General features: G+C 45.9%; 1 long non-coding RNA gene across 1 annotated transcript in view; it reads left to right on the plus strand.

Moving 5' to 3' along the window:
* The window catches only part of LOC135702193 (uncharacterized), a 149,873-nt gene that overhangs the window by 69,187 nt on the left and 61,724 nt on the right, over positions 1-18,962 (plus strand). The gene's annotated exons all lie outside the window — the stretch shown is intronic.

An 18,962-nucleotide genomic window follows, 5' to 3' on the forward strand; every position in this document is an offset into this window, starting at 1 on the left:
ACTTCGTAGATCAGACCGGAGATACGTTTGACACCACCACGGCGAGCCAGATGACCGATGGCGGTTATCTCGAAGAATTTTGCGATGACGCAAGACCTTTTCCTCCTTTGTCAATTGTTGCTTGTTCCTACTGCTGCTATTGCTGTTCACCACGCCGTCCGAAGCGAAAATGAGCTAATGCCATTTTTTTTTTCCATTTAAATGATCTTTATTTCTTGTGATTGTGTGGTTTACATGTATGAATTTGTTAAGTGACACAGATGCGTCTTTTCAACTTTAGTACATTTGAGATTTTAATTATTATTTACAGTTCCTAGTCCTATCAGGCCTATTTTAAAGTATGACCACCTTGGTGGGATTGGTTTGATTTGAATTGGAAAAAGGAGACTACTTATAACTACTATTTACAACTACAACTAACCTACAACTACTATGTACACCTAACCTACTATATACAAATTGCTTATCAAAGCATGTTCTGATAAATTACATTTTTGTGTAAATTTAGTCTTAATTTCGTTAATTTTAGAATCTATTTTGGCAATGCCTGCCTCTTCATGTAAATTTGTTATTCTAGTGTCGAAAGGACGATCAAGAACCATCCTCAGCACTCTATTCTGAGCGACCTGGATTTTGTTCCTGTGAGTCTGTGCACATGATTCCCACACCGGAGCTGCGTAGAGGATCGCAGGTGCTATGATTTGTTTGTAGACGGCCAGTTTGTTCACCCTTGAGAGGCGGGATCTGCGGCAAATCAGCGGATACAGACTCCTAACCAAGGCGGAACACTTGATTACGGTTTTCTCCACATGCGAGCGGAATAGGAGCTTTTCGTCAAACAACATCCCGAGATAGGTTACTTCGGCGGACCACTCAACCCTTGTGCCATCCATGATTACAGTACAAGAGGGAGCCGGTTTTAGTTTGGGTGATTGCCGATGGAGGAACATGATTGTTTGTGTTTTGGAAGCATTGATTTTGATTTTCCACGTGGTAGCATAATCAGCAAAGGCGTTAAGGCATCGTTGAAGTTTGTTCGTTATTTCGCGAGGCATCCTTCCTTTGACGGCTATTGCGGTATCATCTGCGAACAGGAAAAACACGCAACCGTCTCCAAGGGGAGGAATGTCGGAAGTGTAAATGCTGTAGAGCAAGGGTCCCAGCAGACTGCCTTGCGGGACTCCTGCTGGGATGGAAAACGTGTCGGAAAGACAACCATTCAACGATACCTTAAACGATCTTTGCTGGAGGTAGCTACCGGTGATTTTAACCAGATGTAATGGAAAGTTGAAGTTAAAAAGCTTGTATACAAGCCCATTGTGCCAGACATTATCAAACGCTTTCTCAACGTCTAACAATGCCATGGCTGTGGACTTGGATACAGCTTTGTTACTTCGGATGTTATTCATCACTCGCACTAGCTGGTGATTGGTGGAGTGCCCCTTTCTGAACCCAAACTGTTCCGGAAGGAGAATGTTATTTTCCTCGACAAACTTGAGCAAACAATTGAGAATGAGTTTCTCGAACAATTTGCTCAGCGCTGAAAGGAGGCTGATTGGTCTGTAGCTTGAAGCTAGCGTTGGGTCCTTCCCGGGTTTGCGGATAGGTATGATTTTCGCTGTCTTCCAGATACTTGGAAAGTAGTGCAGTTCCAAGCATCTGTTGAAGACAGCAGCCAGCAGAGAGTGAACCTTCATGCTGAGATTTTTCAACACTAGGTTGAATATTCCGTCAAACCCGGGGACCTTCATGTTTTTGGTGCATTTCAGCGCTGAGCAAATCTGTTCCACTGTGATTCTATCCTCCGGAGGGATGGCACAAGGGGAGGAATCAAGGTTGAGTACGCATTGCTCAACCTGAACTTCGAGCGGACTTTGGATGTTGGAGCCAAGCAAGTGCGATTTGGCAATATGCTCACCAATCGCATTTGCTTTCTCCTGAGGGGTGATTATGAGCCGATCGTCATCATTTTCATCTTTTAGTGGCGGAATGGGTTTAGGGTGCGTCTTTAAGACCTTGGCAACTTTCCAGAATGGTCTGGAGCGGTCGTCCAGATTCTGGACAAGCCGCCCGAAACTTTCGTTCCGGAGTGAAACCATTCTGGAAGCAATCTCCTTGTTCAGATTGGCCATTTCACGTTTCCTCGCTAGATCTCCAGTCCTCTGAAAGTGGCGTCTACGAACATTTCTCAGGCGAATTAAGAGTTGGGTGTGGGAATCAATGGCAATAAACTTACCCCTCACAGGAATTCGTCGGACGCACGCTTCGTCAGCCACGGTTATGGCTTGGTGGAGTACTTCCAACGCTCGGTCGATGTCCTCCACGGAGTCAAGCGGCGGGTTGTCGATGATGTGCCTGTCTACCACGCGTCCAAACTGGGCCCAGTTTACGCGATGGTAGTCCTTGCGCAGGCTTAGAGCAGCAGCTACGTTGTATCCCAGTTCAGCCACCACCGGTTGATGGTCGGAGCTGAGTTCGTTTAAGGCTACCGGCTTGGACAAGCCGGTATTTGAAAGAAACAGGTCTAGCGTCGATGGGTTGCCTGCCGGTGAGATGAATGTTGGCTCGTCCGAGAACCAAACGGAGTACAGCCCATGCTGCGAATGGTCGAACAGCAGACGACCGTTCTGGTTCTGCTGGTAGTTCCGCCATGCCTCATGACGAGCATTCAGATCTCCTCCAACAACGAAGCGGGAACTGGTACGGGTGATGGTGGACAGGTCCTTCTTAAATTTAGCCGCTAGTCCACTGCTGGCGGCACACTGTCGAGGGCAGTAGACGGCGATGAACTGGACGTATCCAGTCGACGACTCCACCTCCACACCAAGGGCCTCGATGATAGTGGTGCGGATATGGGACAGAGTGTGGTATTTTATTCCTTTCTTGACGACGACCGCAACACCACCCCCCCTGGAGCTGGTGCGATCAAGCCGGATAATGTTGTGGTCAGCCAACCAGAAGCTGTCGCCGGACTTTAGATGGGTCTCGGTTAGAAGACCCACGTCGATGCTGTGCTTGCGGAGGAAGTCGGCAAGCTCAATCTCTTTTGCTCTTACAGAGCAAGCATTCCAGGTGACGATAGTTAGCGGTTTAGACGCCATACTGGATGATGAACTTACCGAGCACCTGGATCTGTTCGGGCTTATTGCGGCACTTACGAAGAGCACCGGACATGTTGATGAAAATTTCCATCAGTTCATCCGCTGAGAACAGATCGGGGTTGTTGTTTTGCGCTGTTGGTTGTCTCCAGAATCCAGGGGGGGATGGAGAGCTTTGGCCAGCAAAATCACCGGAAGCTTCTTGAGGGGGGGCGGGTTGCACCCGCGAATTCGCTTGCCTTTGCTGGGGAGCACGAAGAGGCGGAAAATCCTCCGTCCTGAATGCTGGGGTTTTGTCCTTCTTGCGTCCTGGTTGATTGTTACTTGACGCCTGCTTTCGGATGCGTTTGAAGTCCTCGCGTTTGGAGCACTGTTTGTCGGAACCTTGATGTGCACCACCACAGTTAGCGCATTTTATCGCCACGGCTCCATCCGCAGGGTAGTTGGAAGTGGCGTGTTCTTGAGCGCAGTTGCTGCAGCGTGGCTTGATGTTGCAGTTGCGGGTACCGTGTCCAAAATTGAGGCACCTCATACACTGCGTTACGTCACGATGGCCGCCACGGTATGGCTCCCACCGTACGATGATGGAGCAGATTGATCGGATGGCTTGTAGCGCATTGAGCGTCACCGTCCCTTTCTGGAAGTGCACCAGGAAAAGACAATCCGGGTACGTCTTCACGTTTTCGTCTCTCCTTGTCATTCGGAAGACAGCGATTGGGGCAAGCTTGTACCGGTTGATTTCAGCTTCGACCATCTTGGGGTCGAAGTTTGGTAGACCCCTGATGACTACCTTGAAGGGCTTCTCACCGGGGATGTCGTGCGTGAAGAATTCCGCCTTGGTATCCTTCAGATATTTCACGGCCACTTCGTACTCCGCTTTGGTTCGGAGCATCACCTTGGTGCCGATCCTGCCGAGCTTAAACTCAGCTGCAACGCCCAGCGATGAAAGATCGCCAATCAGCGTGTTGAGTGGGACTTGCTTCACAACCAGTGGAGGAAGCTTCATTTTTGCTGCACTCGGGGTGGCAGCAGTTTCGTTGTCGACGGCGTCGCCGAAATCACCAATGACGCTGACGTTCGTCGCGGTGGCATCGTCCCGTCCACTCGCACCATCGGACTGGCCTTGATTTTTCTTCCTCTTCTTTGACCGCTTCACCGTGGCTGAGGTGGTATTCCCTACATCGGTGGGAAGAGTAGCGTACCTATTCGAAATAGGTACACTCAAGCTACCCTCACCGCTGTTCTTCTTCTCCGTTTTCTCTCGGAGCCTGCTCCGGGAGCGCTGTCTTCCCATCACACGAAGCGACCGACACTACTGACGACGCGATTAAACTGCGAATGTTTGGAACAAACTAGAAACTTTAGAACAACTCGACAGAGCGAGCAAAGACCGAACTGTACTGCTTGACGTACAAGCAGAGAATCTGAGCGATTATGTTGAGCTAATGCCATACAGCAGCGCTCTTTTATATCTTTTCAGGTTAAAGCAGAATGATGTGCAACCAAGTGGTATAAAAGCTACAAAGACTCCACCCATTATGAGTAGTTTGCCATCAAGTAGCGACATTGGCTCTTTTCCTTCTGCGTACACGGCGAATGAGGACGACTCAAATTTGAGTTTAGTTCACTCATAATCGCCAAAAGTGCAGGAACTTAGCGATGAGTAAATTTGTCTCATGGTTTCCTGTGGAAAACCTAAAAAATCTGCCAAAAAATGAGGAAATTGACGAAAATTTTATTCAGTCTCGGAGTAGTACCAATAGACTGAGTGAATCCTATCTTTACTTTTCTCAAATTCGGGATTTTTTCCCAGGAAAATCCTGGAAAAACCTGGGAAAACATGAGGCAAATTTACTCATCACTGAGTTCCTGCACTTTAAAAGGTGATACGGTCAAAATTTGGTCAATATCAACTTGACGTATTTCTTTCAATTTTGCATTTAAAAAACCTGAACACCCCTCATTTTGAAGGTGTGTGTGTGTAGAATGTTGCTCCTATTTTGATTTTGGAATTCACTCTTCAGTTGTCAAAATGCCGTCCAAGCAAGAAGAGCAGCGTATCAAAATTTTGCTCGCGCATCGCGAAAATCCGAGCTACTCGCACGCAAAGTTGGCAAAATCGCTAAAAGTTGCCAAATCAACCGTTACAAATGTAATTAAAGTGTTTGGGGAACGTTTGTCGACAGCCAGAAAGTCTGGATCGGGGGGAAATCGAAAACCGGAAGTCGCTGAGACGACAAAGAGAGTTGCCGGTAGTTTCAAGCGAAACCCTAACCTCTCTCTCCGAGATGCCGCAAATAAGCTGGGTGTATCGTCTACAACCGTGCATCGAGCCAAAAAACGAGCCGGACTATCGACTTACAAGAAGGTAGTGACTCCAAATCGCGATGATAAACAAAATACGACGGCCAAAGCGCGATCCCGGAGGCTGTACACGACGATGCTGACGAAGTTTGACTGCGTGGTAATGGACGACGAAACCTACGTCAAAGCCGACTACAAGCAGCTTCCGGGACAGGAGTTTTATACGGCAAAAGGAAGGGGAAAGGTAGCAGATGTTTTCAAGCACATGAAACTGTCAAAGTTCGCAAAGAAATATCTGGTTTGGCAAGCCATCTGTACCTGTGGCTTGAAAAGCAGCATTTTCATAGCTTCCGGGACTGTCAACCAAGAAATTTACGTGAAAGAGTGTTTGAATAAACGTCTGCTGCCTTTCCTGAAGAAACACGGTTGTTCCGTACTGTTTTGGCCGGATTTGGCATCTTGCCATTACGGTAAAAAGGCCATGGAGTGGTACGCCGCCAACAACGTGCAGGTGGTTCCCAAGGACAAGAACCCTCCCAACACGCCAGAGCTCCGCCCAATTGAGAAATACTGGGCTATTGTCAAGCGGAACCTAAAGAAGACCAAAAAAACTGCTAAGGGCGAGCAGCAGTTCAAGGCAAACTGGCTTTCTGCGGCGAAGAAGGTGGACAAGGTGGCTGTACAAAATCTGATGGCAGGGGTCAAGCGTAAGGCCCGGCAATTCGGATTTGGAAAAGCGGAAGCCTAACTGAATATTTTTCCTGAATTTTATACTAATTGAACTTGAAAAAGAAATTTAATTTGATTTTTTAAATAAACGATTTCACCGATTTACACGCGTTTTCCCTTGACCAAATTTTGACCGTATCACCCTTTATTTCTTCTTTCTGAGATAACCAAACTCAAATTTGGGCCGATCTCATTCGCCTTGAAAGATATCGGCGCCGGTGGTTATCGTGATTACCTCTCATCCCAGCAGGCCTGGGTTCAATCTCAGTCGCACCAGCATGTTCTGAGGCATAACATATCTGATCCCACCTTCCTTCGGGAAGAAAAGCCGTTGATCCCCTGTTCATGAGTTGCATTGCGTGTTTAGTGTAGGTGACAGCATCACGGATCTCATTTTTCAGGAACACCTTCAGCACACCTCGTAATTCAGACCGGAGATACGTCAGACACCGCCATGGCGAGCCAGACGACGAATGGTGGTTATCTCGAAGAATTTGCGTTTGGTTCTGAACATGGCGATGAGTGTGCAAAATATTACGCAATTCCATCCTCCCTATTCGCACGCGCCCGAGGATCGGAGGTGAATGCCACTTCGACTTGTTTCGTCTACTTACTACTCGCCGACGGCTGTGCTGGGGAAGCAGCATATGCATGTAGGTAATTGGTGGATTTGTTAGTTAATTCGACGCTTTTGGACAATGCTGGATATTTACCAGTTTTTCAATAGTTTCTTGTTGAAAATCAACATTCGGATTGTTATCGATGCGTAGCCATATTTCTGATCGATTGGTGATAAAATTATTGAAATTGGACCAGGGGCAGCTGAGTTATTAACGTTCAAAATCTTTCTTAATTTGTTACATGTTCCATTTTCGGTTTTCACAAAGTGTACCCCCATATAGAAATCAAAGACATAGTCCTACGTCAAAAAACACGGAGCTCTAGGATCAGTTTCATGGATTGACTACTTTTACGGATGTTCCGGATCTTTCGGTGGCCGGCAACATGGCCATCCGGGACCATATTTATTTCACGACTCCAAATTCTTTCTTATAACACAGATTCAAACGTTTTCGAAAAAGTTGGAAGGGTTGTATACTAGATACGACCGCAGGGTTGGCGATGGATAACGTCGGTTATGTGTTGTACTTAATTGTGTATATTATATTTTAGGAATATTCCTTAATAACTCTTTTGCGAAAGTTTGGTGGCCCTGAAAAGGGCCGTTTTGTTGGGCTGATGTTGTTGACAATGATGGAACGGGTGACCTTGTTGGACGCTTATATAGTAGAACAGAAAATATCAGAGGTGTCAGATACTCGCATACGTACGTTAAACTCTTTCTTGATAATGTTGTGGCCCTGAAAAGGGCCATTTTTCCAACGCGCTCGGCGTAGTTGCCCTTGCGGAGCAGACGGTGAATACGACCGACTGAGAACTGCAGCAGCTGGGCATTCCATGACGGCGGCCCAGTATACCGGAGCACTGGCACCAACGCACTCGGCGTAGTTGCCCTTTCGCCCCCAGGCTCTGCTGCCGCTGCTCTGCTGCAGTTGCTCTGCTTCCGCTGCTCTGGTACTGCTGCTCTGCTGCTCTGCTGCTGGGTCGACGATCGGATAGACAATGGTGGAACGGGCTACCTTGTTGGACGCTTATATAGTAGAACAGAAAATAACAGAGGTGTCAGATACTCGCATCTGATGTCTCGGTTGGAGAAAGTACAAGAATATAAAAAAATCAATCGATTTTCACCATCTTTAGACATTGGTTTACTTTTAACCATTTTTCAATAGTTTACAGAATGAAATCAATAGTTTTGAAACATTCAGAAAATTGCTAGAAATATTTCCAATCGATTGATGCCATTATCTCGTAAATCTATCGAGAGACGGTTGAGTTATTATCGTTCAAAATCTTTTAATTTTTCGTAACGCATCCAAAATGACTGTTTTCAATTTTGTACGTATGTATGTATGTTGTATGTTGCCGAAAGACGTTATACAACGTCAAAAAACCACGGAGCTCTAGGATCAGTTTCATGGATTGACAACTTTTACGAATGTTCTGGATCTTCCCGAGGACCGTTCCGTTGACTCCTGGATCCATTTGTAGGAACCGTGACTGTATTATGGCTAATTATAAACATGTGTGCCCATTAATCTAAATTAAAGAGCTTATGCCACTTGCAAAACCCATAAACACACATTTAAGAAAAAAACGTGTAACGACTCTTTCGCTTTTAAATAATAGTAGACGACCCTATTTTCATTTTTTTGCGATCAAAATACTCTACAGAAATTATGAATCGAGAATGAACCTATTTAAATCTATAAAATTAACAATTGGACAGCTAAACTTGAACAATTTAAAGTGAAAGTTGATTATTGAACTACCTCCAAAAAAACAATCCAATTATCGGAATCCGGCACCCATCGTTGAACAACCACCGGCTAGAAAATATTGGAAACCCAAGGGTTGGGCCGATCCCAAACCCAAATAAATTTCCCACCATGAACGATCCCTACCCCGGAAAAAAAAACCACCCCCGGCCCATCGCCGCACAGATCCCGATTACATCATTATGAACCTCGAAAAACCTGATTCCATCTATATGAAAAAAAAAACTGGAGGTGGTAGCTTCAGCGAGGAAACACTGCTCCGCCTTTTATTCGTTTCCCGACTGACTACCCGTGGACCCGAGCAGGAGGAAATAAAAAAAGAATACCAAAATCAGAAATTAGTACAGCATAACGGCAACCTAAATATGGTACTGACGAGCCTGACAAGAGCCCTTAAAAAATAATTATAATAAAACAACGAAATTACAATGAATTTTAGTGTTGAATTTCAAGTACATTAAAATGTATTGTTAAATTATTGTACGGGAGAAAATATAAATTTCGATTTTTAACGATACAATGCTCAAACAATGAAAATGAGTGTGATGAGATCAAATTTGTTCGAGAAAATCACTATTTTTTATTGCCTGGCACCTGGCACCCGCTACCGGCAGGGAATGCCGGGCCTACTGTCATAATGTATCTGGGTTAAACCCTCTTGTAGATTCCGGCCTCCTTCGCGAAACATATCAGTTGTGCCTCTACTACCGGGTCGTTCTGAAGGGCGTCTCGGATGTTGCCCGGGATCCCGTAAAGTTCTCGTGGTCCGTGGAAACAAGGGCAGTTTATAAGAATGTGCTCGACCGTCATTATTGTTCTGCAGGTGTCGCATCTTTGGCGGATGTTTCTGCCACTGCTGCTCCCCATGTTGTGGGTGATGCGGGTATGGCCGCTTCTTAACCGGGACAGGAATCTCTGGTCGTTAAACCTTGGGACATCCGTCCAGGGAAGGGTTACCCCTTTGGTCTTCCGGATGAAGAGGTCTCTCCTGGCGAACCATTCGCGGTCCCATGCCGTCCTGAGGGTTGACTTGATCCAACTTTTCAGGTCCTGTCTGGGGACCGAAGTGTTGGCGAGTCGGCCATTTCGTCCAATGGCAGCGAGGTGGTCTGCTTCTGTGTTTCCGGCAATTCCGCAGTGTCCCGGTATTCACATGAAAGTGGTGCCAGGGAGGGTGTGGTTTTGTATGGCCTGAATCCAGGGGTGGCGGGCAGTGGTGGATTCCAGTGCCGCCAGGGCGCTAGCAGAGTCGGTTAGTACACATAGCGGGGAGGAGGACGGTAAGGAAGCTGCGTGATGGAGGGCTGCAGTCTCGGCCGAGAAGACCGAGCCGAGCATTGATCGAGGAGTCTCCAGAAGTGTGAGATCTGTCCATCAGTTACTCCAAAGCCGACCTTGTCTCCTGCCTTGGAGCCGTCGGTGAAACGGAGTTCATAGTTGTGGTACCGTGTTTGTAATAATTCGGTGAGGCAGGATCTCATTGCCGTAGAGTTGTCTCCTGCTCGGAACTGCTTGGCCATGGATTTGTCTACTCGGATGGGGGAAGAATCCCACTCTCTGGCTCCGTTCCAGTGGAGCTGGGCCACCGGGGGGAGCTCCTGGTGAGCGATTTCCTGGAGGATTCGTTTCCCTTCTGTGATGAGCTAGAATTCTCCGTCTCCGCTTAATTTTTCGTCGAGGCCCACGGCTCTGGTACAGATTGTTTCCGCAATGTAATATCGGAAAGGGAGCACTCCGATTTCAATACAGGCGGTATCGGCTGGTGTTGAGGGCAGAAGTCCAGCCGCAATTCGTGTTGCCTGGTTATGTATCGGTGCTAGTCGGGTGACGACCGAATCGCTGGACGCACAGAGGAGCTCAATTCCGTAGGTTAGTCGGCTATGAACAATGGCTCTGGCGGTATTGAGTACGATGGCCCTGTTGCTCGTTTTATGCTGCCCGGAGAGGGAGCGGAGGATGTTCAATCGTGTTCGACAATTAGTCCTGACATCATTAAGGTGGGTGCCGAACCGAAAGTTCCGGTCAATCGTGACCCCGAGGATGGATATGGTCTTCTTTCTAGGGATAGTGTGGCTGTTAATTTTGATTGGTGTCGGAAGTGGTCGGTGGCCAAGGCGGCAGACGTGGGAGATTGAGCTCTTTTCAGCAGATATCTCAAAGCCGGTCCTAGCGACCCATCGGCCAACAGCGGAGACCGCAGCTTGGAGCTTTATCCTCATGGCCTTCAGGGTCTTCCCTATGATCAGTAGCAAAATGTCGTCCGCATAGACGAGAATGTAAACCTCCTTGGGGAGCCCCATAAAGATTCCGTTCATTGCCACCAGGAAGATGGTCACTGCAATTACGGAACCCTGGGGAAACCCCGGTTTCTTCCCGTCTGGTGCTGGAGCGGTGGTTCCCCACGGTCACCTGGAAGGTTCTGTCCTGCAGGAAATTCTTTAAAAAGTAGAGGATATTTCCTCCGAGGCCCCATCTGGCTAGCTGCTGTAGTACTTGGGGTGTCCAGGCTCTGTTGTAAGCTTTGGCCAGATCCAGGAAGGCCACCTCGGCGTGCTGGTCCTTACGGAGTGCCTCATGTACTATCTGGCCAGGACTGTTAAAGTATGTACCAGTTCCGTGCCCCGGGCGGAAAGCATGCTGTCGGTGGTCTAGTAGGTTGTTCCCCTCAAGGAATCTCGCTAATCTCCGGTTGACTAGACGCTCCATTATTTTGCTGCCACAGCTGGTCAAGGAGATCGGCCGGAAATCCTTCGGTAATAGTGCTGGACCGAGGTTTTTCGGGATGGGAATGATAAGGCTATGCTTCCAGGAATCAGGCAGCCGACGACCCGTCCATGCCTGGTTGAGAAGCTCGAGAAGGGTTCCTTTGTGCGTGGGTGGGAGGTTTCGCAGCATCGGGTATCCAACCTCATCCGGTCCGGAGGAGTTGCCTTTGGCGTTTCTGAGGGCAAAGTTTAATTCATCCATGGTGAAGGGCCTGTTAATTGTGAGTGTATCTTCGTCATCGGGTATGGTCACGTTCTCGATGCTGGAGGTGGAGACGCCGTTACGGTTCCTGAAATCATCGTTGTAGGCCTCAATGAAGGACAGCGACTCAAAGTAGTCGCCGAGGAGGTTTGCAATTGTCTCTGGGTCTCGGGAGAGTCCATCCGGGCCCCGGAGGGCAAAACCTCGGGCACGTCGGTTTCCTCGGATAGCGTTGATCCTCTGCCAGATTTCGGTGCATGACTGATTTGGGTTAATTTCGTCCAGGAAGCTTTTCCAACTCGCTTCCTTTGCTTCACGGATGGTTGACGGCATTGGTTTCTGGCAGCTCGGTAGGCTTCAATGGCTCCCTCCTTTTCGGAATGTCCGTGCGGTAGGCGTTTGGCCGTGCGAAGGGCCTTGCGCCTGGCTTTAATTGCCGCTTTTGTTTCAGGCGACCACCAATGCAAGGGTCTAGGCCCGGGAATTGACCGGGATTTGGGGATGGCCAGATTCGCTGCTCTAATAATATTTGATGTGAATTCCTCCAGGCTATGCGGGGGTTCTCTTGGCAAATGTTTCTGATGGATTCGTCGTAGCGCTCCCAGTCGGCGCGACCGTATAGCCATCTCGGGCGACGGGAGGTTTCCGGAGGGCTATCGTTCACCGTGATGAAGATGGGGAGGTGATCACTGCCTCCTGGGTCGTCAGCCACTCTCCATGACATTCGGTGGGCGATATCCCCACTCACAGCCGTGATATCTACAGCCGATTCTATTGGGGGTCGAATGAAGGTGTTTGATCCGTCGTTGAGAATGATGAGGTCAAATTGTTCGGCTGTGTTCGCAACTATGGATCCTCGGGTGTTGTTCTTAGAGCTTCCCCATGTTGAATGATGTCCGTTTACGTCGCTTAAGACAAGGATCGGTTCCGGGATTGAACGGAGGATGTTGGTCAGTTTGTTTGCTAAGCCGTTGATTTTCCCGTTGGGAAGGTAAACGCAGACGATCGAGATCGGGAACGGTGCCTCTAATCTTACCCCAACTGCAGGCAGGTCGGTGTCGATTGGTATTGCGGTGAAAGGGATCTCTCTGGCAACACCTAAACCGACGGATTGGTATACGTTGTGGTTAATCTTGATGATCCAGGAGTATTTGTTCGAGAAGGATCGGTTCAAGCGGGTTGGATCAGCACGGTGGATCTCTTGGAGGGCCAGAACCAGTGGTTCATGTTGTCTAATCACCATTCTTGTCCCCAATGTTATTATATATTCCGTTGATGTTCCACTGGACAGCAAGGGTGGAGCGTTTGGCGTTGCTTGGTCTGGGGCCATCGGCTGATGCGGCATCGTTGGTATCGTTCGCTGACGAGGAAGTACTAGTGTTTGTGTTGTGGTAGGGCACAGACTCCGGTAGAGCTTTATCGGAGGAAGCAGTACGTGGAGACCCCGCAACCGGCAGAGATACCAGAGTCGTGGGAAAATGGGACGATGTCGACGAAGGTTCAGCAGTAGGGGTTGAGGGGTCCCCCAAGCTTTTCCTCTATCGATCGTACTTGCTCTGGTTCGTTCTAGCGTCCAAGGGGATTGCGCCTCTGGCACGTAGTCTGGCCGATCGGCGGGGATTCGGTCGGTTGTTAGGGGAACGACAGTTGCCTTGGTCCATGTTCATGGAGAGTCCTAAATTCCTGGTTCGATCTTCGTCCCCAAGAGGGCGCCAAGGGTGTTCCAGTCGTTCCGGTCCTCCCAAGACTTCCGGTCTACTGGTGCCTTGACTACCGCTCTGGATGGGTACATCTTGGTCCGGGCGAGGAAGTATGAGGTTATCACTCGTCTCGCTGCATTCTTCGTCCGGACGGGGGAGTGTGACACAGGTTATCATGCGACTTGCCAAATGTTTCACCTTCTTCCGCTGGAGGGTGTCGAGGGGTATCCGTCCGTTCCGGTTCTCCGGAGACTTCCGGTCAGTCAGTGCTTTGACTGCTGCTGTCATGAAGAAGTCTATTAGTAAAAAAAAACTTATATAACAAAACGTGATCCTGATATCACCTGAAACAGTTATTGGATTGTTATTAAAAGACCATTTGAATAGCAAATTAGGTTATTCTTGCTTTAAAAAAAATGTCTACCCGAGCAGGAAAAAATAACTAATGAATACCTCATTCTGACCCGATACAAACATTTTATGTTGATCAGCATGACATAAGAGGTCAAATAATAGAGAATAATACCAAAAAATTGCATGCAAAATACTTATTATTAAATAACAAAAATTGATATTTGGATATCAAAACAATACTAATAATTGGTATTTTTCCTCCTATGTCAGGTTCATCCATACCAATTTAAGGTATCGAGATATTCGTTCCTGCTTGGGTTTGACTAGTTCATCTAGTAAAACCCGAGCAGGAGAAAATATATTATTAACACTAAGAACGAATATTACGAATTGGCGCATCATCTACAAAAACATAGAAGCAGAATCAGGTCCGATTAGTTCCGATGAGGTAGTAACAAAATTTATGTGAGACATTTTTCTACTAATACGTCCGACAGCGCTTGCTCCTTCCTGGTATTTTTCGATGATATTTTCTTTTTCGACATTGCCTTCTTGGTTGCCGCAAGACCAATGTTATCTTTGGGATTGCAAACCAACACATTCAAACTGTCAGAAATACGAATTTTAAAAACAATCGCAGCATGCTCTACAACTGGCACAATCGGCACATATTTGCGGCACACTGAGAAAAAAGTTGACCCAAGATTGGTGTGCAGTGTGACCTGGCCATTACTCGCTTTCTGAAAAGAGAAGAATGGAAGAAAGTACGTAGAGGAAAAGGAGGAAGAACCCCTAGTTCTATCTGGCCTTGTATGCAAACTGACAATGACTCGCAAACATTTTCTGTTGTGAGCTTGTGAACTTGATAAAACGAAACAAAAATCAATTTTTTTATCCATGTGTTTCACTTATACATTTTTGCCTTAACATCAGCCTTATACATTCCATACGACAAACCACATAGGTCCTATAGCATGCATTAAAGGTATGTGTAACCGCTTATACATTTCATTTGACACATGATCTTCATTCACTTTTTGCAAGGCGTCTGCTTAAAGGGTGTCCACGATGAAATTGCCACACACAAAATTGATTCGCAAAATTCGAGTTTTCATCCGATTGCCATCAAATTTTTAGGGATTGAGAAATAACTATTAAACTTCATTTTACCATTTTACTCGTATTTTATTTACAGTCCATACGCAAATGCCCGCACCTTGGCCTTAACCCCGGCCATAAGATTCTGCACAACCTGTGAATCAACCGTTTTTTGCATGTAAACCCATACTTTCTTCAGTTCCTCGACTGTCTTCACTATCTTAGGTCGTTTAAGAAGGTGCCGCCCAGTACTTCTCGATGGGGCGGAGCTCCGGAGTGTTGGGAGGGTTGAACATTTTCGGCACGAAATTGACCTTATTGTCCGCATACCACTTCAGCACGTCCTTGGAGTAGTGGCATGAGGCCAAATCCGGCCAGAAGATTGTTGGGACGTTGTGGGCCTTCAGGAGAGGAAGCAGCCGCTTCTGGAGGCACTCTTTTATGTACACCTGTCCGTTCATCGTGTCCTGGGTCACGAAAGGTGCACTCCGCTTCCCGCACGTGCAGATGGCTTGCCAAACCAGGAATTTCTTCGCAAATTTGGACATCTTCTGAGTGCGGACATGCTCCGGAACGCTGAAATTATCCTTGGCCGTGAAAAACAGGTTGCCGGGGATCTGTTTGAAGTTGGCCTTCACATATGTTTCGTCGTCCATGATGCAGCATTCAACTTTCGTCAGCATGTTGAGGTACAACTTCCTGGCACGGGTTTTGGCGGACTTGTTCTGCTTCTCGTCGCGATTAGGGGCCTTTTGTACCTTGAACGTTCGAAGCCCAGCCTTAGTTTTGGCCTTCTGGACAAAACTTCGGCTTAGGTGCAGCTTCTTAGCCACATCCCTAACGGAGGCGTTCGGATTTCGGTTGAAGGCCCCAACTACGCGGTTGTGATTTTTGGTGTTGTACGGAATACTTTTTCCTTCACTTCTGGGCTTCCGATCGGTGGTCAACCGTTCCTCGAACCGCTTAATCACTCGCGACACCGTGGAATTCGCGATTCCCAACGTTTTAGCGATGGAACGATGCGAGAGATCCTTGTTCTCGTGATGAATGCGCAAGATTTTATCACGCACGAGCTGTTCTTTCGACTCCATTTCCGCGAGTTTTGATCACATGACTTTAAAATTTGCAGGATGTAAATAATGCACTATGACCTAAATCCACCCAAATTTTCATTAAATTCTACCCAACGGTTAAAAAGTTAGAGCAATTTCATAGTGTGGCAATTTCATCGTGGACACCCTTTATTACTTGACTTATACATTTAATGAATAATACACAATAGAAATTTGCCATAAGGTATAAGGAGATTTCTATCCGTGTAGATTTAAGTAGAGAAAAATGGAACGAGAATATATTATAAATTTAAGCGTATAAAAATAAAAATAAAGTAAAGAGATCATCCAATATCATAATTTTGTCCTCCTAATCGCCTAAACTATTTCAAAAACTCTTTAAAACCATCACGATCGCTCAAATGGGACCTTTCAAGTACAAAAACTCACTGAAACAAAAGTACTAGGACGAGTCTCTTGCCGAATTAACCAATGGGAAAATCTGTGCTAGAACTTGGCCTCTTCGAAATGATGTCTAAGACAAACTTGTCGGCTGTCGACAGAAGCAGGCCACTCTCTATGTGTGTCACGTGATCGTGTGTTTACTCGGCAGCAACCATTGTGTGGTCCTCCTCATTGTTTTTTCATCAGCAGTTCTTTCGGTCGATGCGTCGTCGACTTTGGAAAGCAACCGTTTCGTGATGAGTGTGTGAGTGCTGACCACGTTTTGCGTTCATTGCTGCAATTGAAGCACTCTGCCCCCCGTTGGCGATACTGCCATACAATGAAACCACTGGAAGCGGCTCCCGTTCTGATGGAGGAGGCTTGTTGGATAGCGGAAGATAAGGTGTTTATTGTGATGTTCCTTTTGACTGTAGTTTTACGATGTTTTGTATAGTGAACAAGAATCCTCGGCTCTATAAAGTTAATTCGATTGAGCGTTATCAAATAAATCGATAAGTAATATAATATAACAATATAACAAAGTTAAAGAAAACTGATAAAAAAGCAGTTCCACGCCAAATGACATTTCGACTCAGTCAAAGATGCGTCGCCAGCGAGTGGGATTTTCAACCGGAAGCAGACTTCCCTCGGACAAATGGAGAGAAGTATGATGTCTCTGGCGAAAAGCAGTGCCGGTCAGAGAACAGTTCAAGCTGAACATTGCATTAGGTCCTAAGTAACATTGACAGATTCTCTTCGTCGACTTTCTCTATGTATTCCCACGGCCATGTAAATACATTCCCAGGTATTTTCAGCACACAGATCGATAAAAGAAGTTTTATCTAGTATCTAATACGACAAACACGAGCCGGCGCCGGTGGTGTAGTGGTAAGCGTGACTGCTTTCTAACACCCCAATGGGTCTGGGTTCAATCCCAGCCGAGGTCGGTGGGATTTTTCTGAGGCATAAAAATCTCTGGTCACGTCTTCCTTCGGAAGGAAAGTAAAGCCGTTGGTCCCAGCCCATGTGTGTTGAATGGGTGCGATATCCTACGCAGGTGTGGAAGCTGCCTTCCTGCACACTTGATTGCCGTCAATGGATGGCAATCGATGTCCGTCGATGATTGGCACTAGATTGCGGAACAGAGACCGACGTTAAATAAAGGAATAATACGACAAATTTTTTACCATGCCAATGAAAATGCACTGGTGTGCCCATGTGTATTTTTGGAACACTGTGTGGAATGACCAACCCTTTGGTTTTCGTGCTACAATTTATTGAAAAATGTAAATGACGCCATTTTGAACAAAAATTACAAGATCTAAAATTGCCGAACTGTTGCAAAAATATAATTGATTGACCATCACACACAATTATGCCAAGTTTCATGCAAATCGGAAGAGGTAGAGTTTACATTTTTATGTGTTTATCCTATTTGGCCTAGAACGGGTCAAAAGGTACCAAAACAGGTTTATAAATAAACAGGGTCGAACTCACCAAATGAACGATGCTTTGCCTGTGAAGCAAAAACTTGAAAGACTGTTCCTAATTCTAGCTCAACATTTCACAACATTCCATCGGGTCCTTCAAAGAAACTCTTGCACAATCCGCCTCCAATTAGAGCCATAGAAAATTTAAAGTGTGCGTAACAATATTCAATCAAAATCAGCTCGATCGAAAGAAGAGCTAACTAAAATAAGCCAAATTGAAAATTTACACCATAACTAATTCGACAGAGAACCAGAGAACCAGCACGTAAACGTCACTTCAAAATGTCGTCTGAGACAAAGTTGGCGAGGAATGTAATTTCTTTTTGGGTTAAAAAATATGCGCGGTTATTAATTATTTTTATTTTTTATAAAAAATTTAAAAAAAAAGCACTCAAATATCTCAAAATGTAGGTACTTTTTTAATTTTTTTTTTTTTGCATGAATGAAAAATTAAGACTTTTTAAATGTTACAAACTATGTATGGCCACTTTGACCAAATTGACGAAATTCTAAAAAAGTGTTTACTCTCATTTTTTTTAATATCCTTGTTCAATTTTAATATTTTTTTTTATTTTAAGAAAAGATCACACAAACCGAAAACTTTTGGAATATTTTAAACCATGCATACTTGAAAATTATCATAAATAGTAGCACTTTTGGTCAAATTCTGGAATTTTTTGTCAGTACACTTTTAAAGTAATTGTTTTGCGTGATACGGTTTGAAATAGTTCAAATATTGTTTCCTGCGGAAAAAATACATTAACAAATGATCTTACAAAAAGTTCAAAAAAATTTACCGAAAGTTCTTGTTCTACGATTAAATATTGGAGTCTTAGCACTTTTTAAAAATTTTACTAAAAATTACTCAAAAATAATTATTCTGTTTTATTTTTTAATAATACTTCACCTCTTCTATCGGTCAAAGCAAAAGCAAAAGAGTTTAATATCAAAATTTGCTATTGGTCAGTTATTTCTTTCTACTCGGGTAGGGCCCCAAGACAGAGCGCATTATTCGACGTTCGTTCATTCGTTCGTTCGTTCGTTCTTGTCCTTTCATCATTCTCCATCGAGATCGGGATGAAAATGAAATGAACTGCTTGTTCACCATCCGATAAGGCCACAGCTGCGGCGCGGCAATGAATTCCGACGAGACGGAGCGAGCTCATTTCCTTTCGACGACCTACGTGTGGCAAGGAAAAACCATCCCGACGGCAGTGCAATGGTAGGAGATAGCGTGGCCGAAAAAAATGGCTCAAGGAATTGGAATCGTATTTTTAGAATGGTACGCTGAGCACTGCTGGTGGAACTGTTTTGAAAGTGGGACCAA

This window comes from Ochlerotatus camptorhynchus, unplaced genomic scaffold, assembly GCF_037179485.1.
Source record: "Ochlerotatus camptorhynchus isolate MF236.1 unplaced genomic scaffold, CSIRO-AGI_Acam_v1.1 ptg000185l, whole genome shotgun sequence".
NCBI classification, from domain to species: domain Eukaryota; kingdom Metazoa; phylum Arthropoda; class Insecta; order Diptera; family Culicidae; genus Ochlerotatus; species Ochlerotatus camptorhynchus.